We start from the raw sequence: 13,977 nt of genomic DNA on the forward strand, positions 1-13,977 counted from the left end.
AGCTTTGGCATCGCTTCAAGTATCACCGGCAATCTTTTTAAAATTCTATATACATTGTTCACGTTTAATGGGTATCTAATTTGTGTTATCAGGTTATAAGGCACTAAGTAATAATTTGCATGGCTGCCCTAAGCAAATATGCTTCCATAAGCAGCCTATAGAATAGACTTTGGAATGGATAATATGCCATATTGGCTATGCCCCGGTGGCCAATGCTTTTAGAGGAAGTTGTGACATGTAGTTTGGTTTGTGGGGAATTTTTGGGTTGAAAAGTTCATGAATCCGTCTGCAATCTTCCTTAACGGCATTTCGAGATAAATGAATTTCCCTCAGCCGCGCTACTTTAAAATAAATGGGTGCGCTCTCGTGACACTCGCCTCCTCCGATGCTGAGGAATCAGATAAACCCATATTAAAGACGCTGCGCTTGATTTGCAACAAGCTTTTGGCTGTGCTGAACCTGTGACCTTGGCACTACTAATGTCACGGGTCCTGATGCTACCTTCTCGTTTTTTACGACACATCTGTATATCCCCATAAGATGCGTTGACTGGGTGCATGTGTGTGTGTGTGTGTGCGCGCACGCGCGTGTGCATGCGTATGCATAAGCAGTTTTTTCAGACGCGGATAAGTTCACAATGCACTGTTAAGCCTATCCATCTTCCTGCTCTGCAGCCCCAGGCAGACAGGAGGTCAGTGTGATTGCTTGAACTTGTCAGCTGTGCGCAGTGGGGTTGTGGGAGCTGATAACCTCCTGTCCCCAGACGCTGCCCTAACACCGGGGACACTGCTGCTTCCACCCCTTAATCTCTAACAGCCTGTTAAAGCCTCTGAAAAGCATGGAAAAAGACCTGCTGGGTACACAGTCAAGTAACAGCCCATTCATGAGTGTATGGTTTTTCTTTTTTTCAGTTGATGACCCTTCAACTGAGCACCTTCTAAACATGTCCTCTTTCACTTTGTAGATACACAGGCCAAGACCGTGCATGGTGCACAGCACATAGCTGGCTGTACCATCACCCAGGGAGGGAGGGTTTCAGTGGTCATGATGTTCCCTGTGTAACTGTGTAAGGGCGGTAATTCTGGCTGATTGAGAGCCCGCTGTGTACATGCGCTAGCTTTGTGGAGCACAGACCTCTGGCACAATGCACAGCTCAGCTGGCGGACCACAGGGAAAGAAGGAGTGACTACAGGCCGGTCACGAGACCGGCCTACAGATACATGCCCCCACTCCAAATAGGGAGGCAAAAGCTAAATTTAGGGATAAAAACCGGTTCAACGAAGGTGTGTGTTTAAGCCAAAATGACAGCTGGCTTGCTAAATCCCATGGGTCATTACAAAAAGCTGGTGATGATTCAGCCAGTCTGGTTGAGAGGGCAAAACCTGGCAGCCCAGTCTGTCACATAGAGCCACTTCGAAAAGGACACCCTTCCCACTGGAGATAACAACTCTGGCCTATCATTACCCATCTGCACTGCACTGCATAGCCAGCACCCGCCCGCTTTGGAGATTACCTCTATGTAAACCTGCATGCAAGCATTTCAACAACAAGGTCTACAGAAGCTCTTAACAACTATGCTGTTAAAATGCACAGAACCCTTGGACTCCTCATCAGTGAAGATTGATTCAAAACAAAGATCCTTCCCACAGAAAAGCGTCTGATTAAAGCTGTTGGCTCGGAAGGCACAGACAGTGTCCTCCTATGGCATCGGTCTTCCCATCGCCATCACTTGGAGGAATTGTTGTTAATGCGGATATAATATCAATGCTATAAGTATTAATAACTTTGCTATGAGATGTTTGGGGCGGCTGTCACTTAATCAATGAAAACAAATCATGCACAGCGCACGCCCACAATGATTGGGAACATTGTGAATATTTATGCAACAGTTTAAAATCAATGGTGAGGTTGCATACATTGGCTTTGCTGAACCTGTTGTTCGGGCTGTGGATTTCTTTCTTATCCATTTAGATTCTGACACTATAAGAGTCAATGTTAGCATGAATAATAAGGCGGTGTTGTATGCACGCTGGGAAGCGCTCAAAAAGAGAGATTTGCATTATGTATTGGGTCCTGCTTAAAACATCCAATGTGAAACATTTGAAAGTCCTCTGAAGTAACATAAAAACCATAAGAAACGTCAATGACAAGCAGTGACCATGCAGTCCATCTGAGCCCATCCTTTTTGCCTACAGCCCAGAACAGGACTGCACAAAGAGGACTTTAGATAAGTGAAACATTTTGTTGTGATCTAATCTGGTGAACTAGCATTGGGGGACACCGCTAAATAGTTAATTTAGCCAAGATAACTCATGGAAAGAAAGCTTGTATAAACACTAGGCCTCCAGGAAGAGAGTTCCTGTTGAGATACTCCATGCAATTATAACTGTGTGGAAAAACACTTTTTTATTCATTTCTGTTGACAGAATAACAGCTCCTTCACCATCTAGCTGTGAACCAGTGAATGCTGGAGATAATACTGTTTCATTCAATTAAACAAAGTTATTCTAGGCGCACAGACAATTTGTGAGAGTTAACAGTGGGAACGGTTCTGTGCTGATATCCACAGAAAAGTTCTGATGGCAAGACAAAGACAAAACCACAAGCAGTTGCACTGTACAGTACTGCTCGTCATGGAGGGACAATTGCAGACGAAATAGAAAGTCAGGAATGCAAATCACTCCAATTGATTGGGGTGGAAAACAAGATATTTCTGCGGAAACCACTTGAATGGTGAGGTAATAGCATTTGGCTGGAGAAAGATTTCTCATTTCATTATTTGATAAGGGTGCATTTAATGAAAATATTAGCCAGAAGCAGTACATGGAGCACTCTTCCGTTCTTCTGTATGAAAAGATGCCTTTGCTTCACAGTACGTAGAGGCAGCACATTCCTAAATACGCATGTAGGCCTATTCATTTAGAATGGGATTGGTCCTGAAACACCTGATGGTATTGGAGCACATTATTGGGGATGCGGTTCTCACAGAAGGCTTTTGAACCACAACTTAAATGGCCTAAGGCAACTAGGCTAGGCTTCTCCACGCAAAGTACAAGCTGTCCAGTGTACCTATAATCTACCAGTACTGCCACCTTGCAACTTTGTATTCAGTCTACGAAGCTAATGCTGGTCATTCTACATTTTTAAATGAGGAAGCTTTGAAACTGCAAATACAGTCCTACCTATGGCCTCTCTATTGGGCAATACTAATCTCAACAGAAAGGTTACTTGTTCATCCGCCAACGTGTTTAGATACTTGCTCGTTTGGAGACATCAAGCAAAGCAGGGTGAACCCCAAACGCTTACGGTGCACAGACCAATCACAATCCCTCATTCAGCTCACAGAAGAGAAGGAAGCGCGAGATAGAATACAGCCGCTTCCGTGTGCTCGGAAACGTACTGTAAATTCGCTTGGCGGGAGAGCGCTTAGGGAAAGGAGAAGAGGGGCACGAAAAACCACCAAAACAATAATGGACCGGCTATCAGTTACATCCTTAACCTATAATCACAGGCCAGTGTTAAAAGCGTTTTTGAATAGTGAAGAGCCTCGCATTCCTTCCTACCAACGCTTTTGAACAGGGTATAATGTTATCCTCTTCTGCAAGTCTCTTCTGCTTTTGTGTTCCCATCCACAGAGAGACAGGCAGGCCCTATTGATTACACTCCAGGGGCGATGTATGCGCGCTACAACAATGCTACAAGCGGATGAGAGACATATGCCATGTCTATTCCATCCAAAAAACAACTAGCCTCCTTCTGCGTAGGCCTTTTCATCATTTAATATTGTCATATTTCTCTGAACTTGAGCCGTGCAACCATGAACTCAGCTGTGACACAAAAAGGAAAAAAAACTAAGCTTATCTTTCCATCCTAATTGTCCCAACCTGAAAAGCACCATCTCCCAACTTGTGGACTGACTCTTCAACAGAACAGGCCACTTCAGGCTGGACTTACAGAACAAAGGCGGTGGAATGCAGGCAGCACTGACATAGCCGAGTGTAAAAACCGTCATTTTTTAATGGTCACACGTAAACGAACCAAGGAAAAAAAACATACTCTCTCAACTTTAGCCAAAATGTTATTTTATCCTGAAAGTTCTTATACTGCCCCCTACAGTATGTTATAATATTTGTCGTTTGGAGACCGTGGTTTTTAGGCACATAACATGGAAATTTACATTTTAACCAATCAGCAGTGTTCCCATTTAGTGGGCTGCTAATCAGAACTGAACTAGATGTGAAAATATCTTTCAGGATGGACACCCTGGTCAGATCTCCAGCACTCGGGTTAACTTAATCCATAAACATCATGTGAACCATTACCCATAACTCAATACAAAACAGTACCAATAGTACCAGTAAGTAAAATATTGCATGATGTTGACATTAATGTCCAACACCCTTGACGTGCCCTCCCTTCCCCCCTGGCGAACTTTAATAAACATGTTCAGAAAACATTCAGAGGTCCTCATTCATTTTGTTTTAGCTCTGCTTCAGTTGGGGGTTTAAATCATTTATATTTCAAAATACAGATATCATTGATCATATTTACAGATAAATACTATTTTCCTTTAGTTTTTAAAAACTATTCTTACAAAACAACATAGAGATATGTCTGTGACCAAGGAAATTCAGGTGTTGTCCGGCCATGCATCGCTAAATACGTGCGTGTATTTTGGGGTTAGACTGAACCCAGGGGAGCTTGAAGGAGCGGGGGAACATCCTCAGAGGCTCCGTGGGATCCAAGAGCACCACTGTCCGTGTGTGAAGCTAACTTTTTAAGCCGGCTGCCTGGCAGGGTCCTGAATGGCCCAGGCGTGCATTTGAAGCCACACAGGCAAGATAAAGTGTCCCAGGCCACAAAGGCGCTCAAATCGCTGTGCATTAAGACCGGCCACACAAAGGCCGACAATGGCGTGCATAAACACCATTTAGAGCCTTTCACACGGCTCTGAAGAGATGGGCGTCCACTCTGCGGCGCAGCAAGGCCGCGGCTTTGTGCCGAGGTGAAAGGATGTCTAATGAACAGGAAGCCTTATTTGAGGGGGCTGACAGGGACCATACAACGGGCACATTGTGGGCCCCTACCATCAACCCTGTGGGTCCCTACACTGGGGACGGCGGGCTTTGGGGATGATGAGAAAGAACCCCCCCCCACCCACCCAAAAAAAAGTTGCTCTTCCTGTTCCTGTGCATGAGCTCTGGGTACTTTCACAGTCACTGAGCAGGCGTAGACCCCTGTATTTAAATGCAGGGCAGTGCAGAGGCTCTTTACACACAGCATTACCCTAAGCTGCTTCCCCGTCACTGCCGTTTACAGACCAATCTGGACCAGTCTGCAGGAAGGTCTAACATACACATACAATCACGCATGCACATGGCTTCACTTTCTGTCTCTGTCTCTCTCTCTCACTCTCTCTCTCTCAAACACACACACACTCACGCGTGGACAGTTTCACATTCTCGCCCTCACACACACAGACATTCATGTATGCACATCGTTTATCTCTCTCTCTCTCTCTCTCTCTCACACACACACGCGCACACACATGCACAAACACTCTCCCTGTCTTAGAAACACATAGACTCTGTATTTCACTAAACATACTCAATAAAGTTCCATCTTTCCAGGTAAGATACATGTTCTGCTGCTCTTGAATTTCAGAGGCAGCTGCAGGCTGTTTATTGTGCACACTATCACGAGAAACTTAAATAAATTAAAAGGAAATAAAATGAAAGGGTCAAATAAAAGAATACAGGCGCGCACATAAAGAAACACACACACCGTGACTCCTTTCTTAAGCTTCATCAATCTCGCACAAAGGGATGACATCATCAGTATCCACTGTCTCCTTAAGCTTTAGGCAATAAGTTACCTTATTTACCGATGAGATAAACCCTCCTCCGATTGTCCGCCCGGCTGTTTGGCTCTCTCGTCTGACAGCTGAAGGGTTGAAGGGGCATTTTTCCGAGGCGCTGGAGCATGCAGAGGATTTAGAGAGTTAAAGCATGAAACTGGTCTGTGTCCCTCCTCACGCAGGGCCGGGGGTTTCGCTGTCCCATAGCACCCAGTCCAGGTAACAGCTCTGCTTTCACCCCCCGTCTTTCTTTTTTATTCTTCTTTTGGCAAAAGGCCTGATTCTTTTGTTCACCCCCCTCGCCATTAATATTTAAAACGATTGCATAAATTGTGAATGCCGAGAGTAACAATAGAAAAAATATTTTCATACTTAGCCAACTTTAGAAAAGAGTTTCGGTAAGGAAAGGTTAGTTCAAATTGTTTGCTGTTTTAAGACAAAACAAATGAAATCTTAAAGTAAAAAGAAAAGAATGGTTGGATAAGTCAAAAGTTTTAATAGATTTGAAGAAAGTGTTAAATACCATGCATATAATTGCAATGTATTGCACATTAAAACATATGTGAAGATTTTTGTGTGTACTTATTGCACGAAGAAGTCAGTTCGTGATTTTTGTATTTACAACCGACTCATTTTGCAGGAGGCTCGATCACTGGTGAACCGAGCCGGTTGAAACCTTATTTTTATAACTCCAGGGGGAGAACCAGCTTTGCATTACAGACCAAGTGCCGAATGATGTAAGTAGATGTGGGAGCACGGTGGCAATTGTGAGATCATAGAGGAGTGGTTAGAAAGTGCTGAAACATCACACTTTCCCTTCACATTCTGACAGCAATGGAACACCCGATTAAACAAAATAACTTAAGTAAAGTTACCATTTTACGTCAGTGTAGTCTGTCTTTCAGTCTTACAATAACATCTTTTTGGAAATATACTGAGACGCGTCGTCCCATAAGTTTGAGCAGGATTGTAACTTGGACGGGGACACATTTATTTTTGTCAGACTTATGTTAATTTGGCCCTGACATGTAGGGGCTTTCGAAGAGAGTAAATTGACAACAGGAATGCAGTTGACGTGCAGGTGGATGGGAACTAAGGAATGTGCTTTGAATTAGAACACATATTTTAAGGGTAAATCTTAAACTTTTTTTCACCCGGAGATAATGCCATTTTAGGCTCCCAGTGTCAGAGCAGGGCTGTTATAAATGGGAGTTTGTTGTTTATATTTCTGAACGGGCCTCAGATAGTAGCGTCAGGTGTTGAAGAGGAACGTCAGGATATTTCGTTTGTTGTCGCTCAAGAGGGCTTGAAAACACTGTCTCGGGGGAACGACTCAAGACTCGCGATTCCCTCCGCGTGTCACTGGCACAGAACAAAGGATGCATAGTTCTTTCGCCTAATTCCACCACAGCTTGTCGAAATGTTGTTTTTCCTTTCGCCTCCGTCTTCAGCGAGTACTTTATGTGCGCATCAGTCGGGTCTGCGCAACCCACAGAACCCTCGCGCTTTCACGTCAACACCTTTCAACACAAAGTTTGACACACCGCAACTAGCTGCTATTCAGCTACACGCGTCATGCAATTTGTTCCCATTTGTCAACCCGCAGTATACCACCACAAAAGGAACTGCTTGCACAATATAAAGTAAAATAATAGTGTGCCAACAATCTAAAATGGCTATGCGATTAGATCGGTCCATTTAAAATCATTTCAATCAGCAATAAAATAACACCCTTTCGCAATTCATGGCTCTTTAAGTTTTGTTAGTGCACATAGTCGTTGTTACATTATTTATTACAGTATTGATTATAATACACCTTGCACAGAACACAAGTCTCCACGCCTCTTAAAGCCAACAAAAGCATATCATGTCTCTTAAAATGCAGAAGAGCTCGCACAAATATAGTGGCGTGGCCTGAATTCATCAGTCATTTTATTCATTGGGTCCACATTGTGAAAACCGCCCCATTTTGTATATAGGCCTATATGTTTTTTTTATTATTTATTTCGCATTTACTCCATTGTTCAGATAGCCAACAATTCGCCGACCCCAAAAACCCTGTCTATTTATTAAAGCTACCTCAGCATATACGTAGACATTTTTGCTATTTTGCGCGAGATCAGATTTGTGTTAAAAATGGCACTATTATCCTATTAACGCCGAAGGTATCCCGTTAATAATAGTCATTGTGAAAACTTTGTTGATGCCATTATTGAGGGGCCAGCAGGAAAGGATATGTGCTGACTCTTGATGTAGATAGCGCTTAGAGAATTTCCCCCATTGTGCCGGCCGGGTGTGTATAAAGAGCGGCCGCAGATAGGCTACGGTTTGAATACCGCCCAACGACGATGTCTGGTGAGCCAGCACTCCCGAAACGACGCGAATGGTACATCTGCTCCGCGCCGCTCTCTAACCGCGTCCTGGCAGGCAGCCCTGACACCCGACACAAAGTAATCACAGATCACAGCGTTTAATCACTGAAACAAGCACTCCAGAGGACCAACGGTGTCAATATCGCACTCTCTCATTATCTGTTTGGATTGCACATCCACACTGTCAGATAAACAGAGTGGAAAATTACGATTAAAAATATGGTAATTTCATTTCAGGCAGCGGGCTGCTCTTCAGCCACAGCATTATACTATTGATTACCCCTGAATTCAATTTCTCTTTCAATACAAACTTTAATCTGTTCGCTAGCCAACAATCCTACTCCCCAAGGACTATTTGGGAGTAAGTAACCATTTAATATGATGCTAACTGAAAAATCACTATCTTTAATGAATTGTGCAAATCGTCCTGCCTTAAAGGACCTCGTGGCTTCCATTTCATCCGCCCCCCGCCAAAAAAAACCACTCCTCCCTTTCATCCTTCTTTCAAGTGCTAAATACTGCAACAAATACCTATTGCAAACAGAAAATAGAGCTCAAAATCCGTGCTTTTGTTTCACTGATTTATATTAGTTTAACCGATATAAATTTATTTGAGGATTCCAAAAATATGTGAAACTGGAAGCTTAATCTTGTGTCCAAATTTGTTGAATATGTAAATAAAATCATTGCAGTTGGCATTTCAACAAGGTAACATTTGAAGAACATATTTCCTTTAGAAAGAGATTTATATAATTATAGCAGAGACCTTTATCTTAGAACTAAAACATTTTTCATTCTCTATCAAGCGGGACAGTAAGAGGGTAAGTGCTTTGGTCACAGAAACACCAGCACTACACATATTCAGGATTCAAACCAGCAAACTCAAGGATACAAGCCCAACTCTTTGACCAACACACCACATAACAGCAGTTGAATGTTTACTCTTTATCAATTAGCATATCTATGCCACTGAAGATCAATTGTCCTTACAGTTGGTTGTAATGTTACCTTTAATTTTAGAAATTTATTAGATGCTACTATCCAGTGACTAACATATACTGCTATAAAAATGTAAGCTATCTACTGAAGTGATTCAGATTTTTCATCTCAAGGTCCTGAGAATCAAACCTATAAACCTGAGTAACAAACCCAGGTCCCTCACGATTGTACTGTGCTGCACTACAAGGTGCTTAGCCCAACTTTCAGTAAGTACCCTGGCTTTGCTAATAGTATAATAGAACACCTTCCCATGGACAGTGATACACACACACACACACACACACACACACACACTCCGGCTGTCACTTTCTTTGAGGGGCAAGAGAGGCGTTTTTAATGAGTGTGGGATCATTGGGCTTCCCAAAAATCCGTCAGCACTCCCAAAGCCTGTAATTACGGGATGAGCAGTCACCCAAAACTGCTCCCCTGCCGCACTCGGACCGGTGCTCAGCGCCCGACTGACCCGTCACGCACACCTGTCGGCGACGTCACCGTGTTTTCCCCGGCAACAGGTCATTACGCTGACGTACAGGGCGAGGCCTTCCCGTAAATCCCCCCCACCATCCCCGTGTCCCCACCAAAAACGCCCCGCGGGTCAGGAGAACCTCAGCGCGGTCTTCTTAAAGAACCACAGCCATCCATTTGAGCGGCTCTGCTTTACCACCACAAACACGCGTAATGAAGGGGAGCGCAGAGGTGCGCCACACGCCCACAGACTCAGATCTGTGACCCGACCGGCCTGCTGCCACACGCGGCTTCTGGGGTTTCCATGGCAGAGCTGAACAGGTTTCATCAATACAACCATTTCCATTGAGGATTTCTCATGAATGAAAAATACACTTCTCACTCTTTTTAAGTGACCTCAAAATCTGACAAATGTCAATCGAAAAGGAATCAAAACAACAAGATGAAATGTAATAATTATTTAAAAATTGCTTATAAACGTGCCCCCCATGGTTGTTTCGAAGGTCCCCACCCAAGAACTGCTTTTGTTGAAACCGAATTAGTGATTTTTTTCATTTTTATTTTTTAATTGATCTTGATTAAACAAAGAATACAATGTGTAAATTGGAAATGACAAAATTAAAGAAGATATACCTGAACATTTAAAAAAAATTTAAATAACATAAAATAAAAAAATAGCCATAAAATAATGTGTGTTACAGGCATGTCATGTTCCTTACATCAGGGGAAAAAAAGGAAAAAAAAATACAATAAAATATAATCAGAAAATAAAGAGTGACTGTGCAATTCAACATTACACTGCCCATTCAGAGATACTTTGAAGGAGTACATAAAATTGTTGAGAACATTTTGAACAGTAGTGAGAAGGATTACACCCTAAGTGATACAACCAACATATTACAAAACTATTTGGTATACCATGTTACTGACTTAGAAAAAGAAAACTGTATATTTAACATAAAATTGTGCAGTTTTCACATGGGATATAGAATATGTATGGAGACCATACATACACTCAGATACATAAACACAGTGCACAGAATAGTGTCTTAATAACATCATTGTATGTATTTGGAGTACAAGCAACATGGCAATTATACCATCTTAAAAAAAATTCCTGGAGATTTGTTTAAACACGTCTGATAAAACATGAATTTGGATTATCATCATTAAATTTTTTGACGTATGCTGTATTAATTAAAGAAAATGATCTTGCTTCAAATACGTGTGTGCATACGTTCACATAAATATTAAAGGAACGTAACGTTGTTATAAGCATAAAGACAGAAAGTCTGTAACTCGTAGACTATGACGTCATCTTCACTTCAGTCAACCAAAAAACTCCATCAGGATGACACACTGCCACAAAGGAGGCCAGCAAGATGTGATCTGACCGTAAAATTATTACCAAATAACAACTCTGCTCTTAAATGTCCTTCTGTTACTTAAACCATAACTACAAGCAGGAAGTACGGTACTCGTCAGTGTTCCACCAATCACAGTGCACGCTATTCAAGTAAATCCATCAGGTCATAAGACACGCATTGGTAGTGCAGCTGAAGAGGACGCATTCTTCAGGTCAAGGCACCGCGATTGTCATGCATAACTAAAAGAGCTGGCATTCCACTGCGCAGCAGGAAGCACGAGGTCCACTCAAGCTAAAGGCTCACCGCAATGTGGAACTGAGGAAATCTGAACGAGAGGTCAACGGTGAAAACGCGTATTAGCTATTTTCTTTAGCTCCCATGTTAAAGAGCATTGACTGGCTAACTGGCCCCTTCCTGCACACAGGCCTGCAACCCTGTGCCAGTAAAGTAAATATAAATGAACATTAGAGAACAGCGGCAGATGGGTGGCTCACAGAGGCCCTGTTCTAGCGCACGGATGGGCCCCTCGGTCTGGTACTGAATCCGGACCATGACAACGCTGCCCGCGTCTGGTAGCCTGGCAGCCCTGCGCAACTGGCTCTACCATTGCCCAAGGACTGGAGGGTTTCCGTCAGCCAGGATCTCAGCATTTCAGCTTGCGCCAGTGATCCCCCCACCCACTTTAATCTGCACGAGCTCTCCGCTGATTGATAGTGGAGGGTGTAAAAATGAATTCTCCAAACAGTTGGACATTGTAAAATTTGGGAAAACAACAGTGTGAGTCCATGCATTATGCACAGACTGACTGTAAGGCACGTGACAGTGCATCAAGCACCCACCATAATGGTAGCATCCCACAGTTGAATTACAAACTGGAGGCAATTTAGGAGCACAGCTGAGCATTACACACTGACTGTAATGTCAGAGTACAACACCATGCGTTACACACTGACTGTAATGTCACAGTATGACAACGTTTAACATGCTGACTGTGATGTCACAGTATGACACAGCTTTTTACACACTGACTGTAATGTTAGACATGGTGCATTACATGTTGATGATGATGTAAGAGTGTGACATGGTGCATTACGTATTGATGGTAATGTAAGAGTGTGACATGGAGGCATTATGTATTGATGGTAATGTAAGAGTGTGACATGGTGCATTACATATGGAGTGTAACGTCAGAGTGGCAGATGCCTCAGACACCACACAATTTATTAAAGGCTTGCAAACATCACATTCTTCTGTTCTATTGAGCAAAGACTGCCAGAGATATTATCTGACCACAACATGTTTTTATATGTAAAACTTGATACTTATACAGTCATGCTTGAAAGTCTGTGAAACCTACAAGGGTTGGTCATTATTTTAAATAATTTTAGAGAAACAGCCTTACAACAGTCTTGTGTAAGCCTCCAAACTTCATTAAGATTTCCCAAATAAAGGACATGTAAAACACAATTTATTTAACTGGTGTATGTAACATAAAAAGATTTCTGTGTGCGAGAATATGTGAACCCCTTCAATCAATAACTTGTGGCACCTCCTTTAGCAGCGATGACTGCAGTATGATAGTCTCCCATGTCCACTGATCAGTCTGTGTGTCTTCCTGGAGGAACATCTTTACAGAACTTGGCCAGCCCGTTAAGGTTTGAGGGCTGTCTCACAAGAACAGCCCACTGCAGGTCCTGCCGCTGCATCTCGCTTGGATTCAGGGCAGGACTTTGACTTGATCTTCCCCAAAACACAGAAACATCCTGAGCCATTCTCTGATAGATTTGCTCGAATGCTTATTTTAATGCTCCTTGTCAGGTTGGAACACCCACATTCAGACTGGCTTTAGCGGGTGGACTGACGGCCTGTCATTCTTTTCAAGAATCCTCTGGAATCCTTCAGAACTCATGGTTCCTTTTCAGAGACGTCGCACGGGACAAGAGGAAGAAAAGCAGCCCCAGACCATGACACTCCCATCATCGGGAGAAGGCTGTTCTGGTGGTGAACAGCATTGGGTTTTTATCAAACATTTTTGCTTGGGGGCAGATAGTTTGGACTCACAGAAATCTCCAGGGTTCTCCAGGTGGTGAATGCCATTTGCTTGTATGCCATTTCTATTTAGTCTTCTTACTGCTGACCAATGCACAGTGACATCAGATGCAGCAAGGGAGGCTTGTAGATCATTGGATACTCAAAATGTCAAAAATGCACAGGGGTTCACAAATTTTCAAGCAGGACTGTACACGTAATTATGAAAACCAAAACAAGAGAACTAAATCCTCTGTGACGGCTTTAACAGAATAAAAAAATGTAGACTATATATAGGGTGTCCACAAACAGCTTCACTGAACACTTGCAAAAGTGGGCCCACCAAAAGTCTGTTCATTGAAACCTACAAAATGAATATTTATACAGATGGAGAATGCCCACATGATGCTGCAATTGACATTTTTAGACAAGCCAAATGTCATGCCATGTTACGCTTGAAGTTTCATCTCAATGCTTTTATTTCTTGCTTAAGCAAATACAACCTATATGGCACATGCCTTTATACAATGAAGTCCCATTGTACCAACAAAACAATATCTCTGCACTCCAATTTACAATTAATACTTCTTCAGAGGTACTTGCGTCTAATTAGCTCTTTAAATATAGTCAGAAAATGTCTACAGATGAACAGTCAGTGTGTTTGGATCACCTAGACTGAAGATTTTCCAGCAATGAAAATCCTAAGGAGCTCAGACCTCAGAAATGATAGGAAGATGCATTTCACAAACGTGTTTAGGTTAAGCAGTTTGATTAAAGGTGTTAGTGTTGATCTGTGATGGTTTGCATCCCCATGGTTCGGACCGTAAACAGCAGCTGTTAGAGTAACGTGTTGCAGTGAAAAGGGAGAGTCGTTTCTGTACGCTGTTAC

This window comes from Anguilla anguilla, chromosome 15 (assembly GCF_013347855.1).
Source record: "Anguilla anguilla isolate fAngAng1 chromosome 15, fAngAng1.pri, whole genome shotgun sequence".
NCBI classification, from domain to species: domain Eukaryota; kingdom Metazoa; phylum Chordata; class Actinopteri; order Anguilliformes; family Anguillidae; genus Anguilla; species Anguilla anguilla.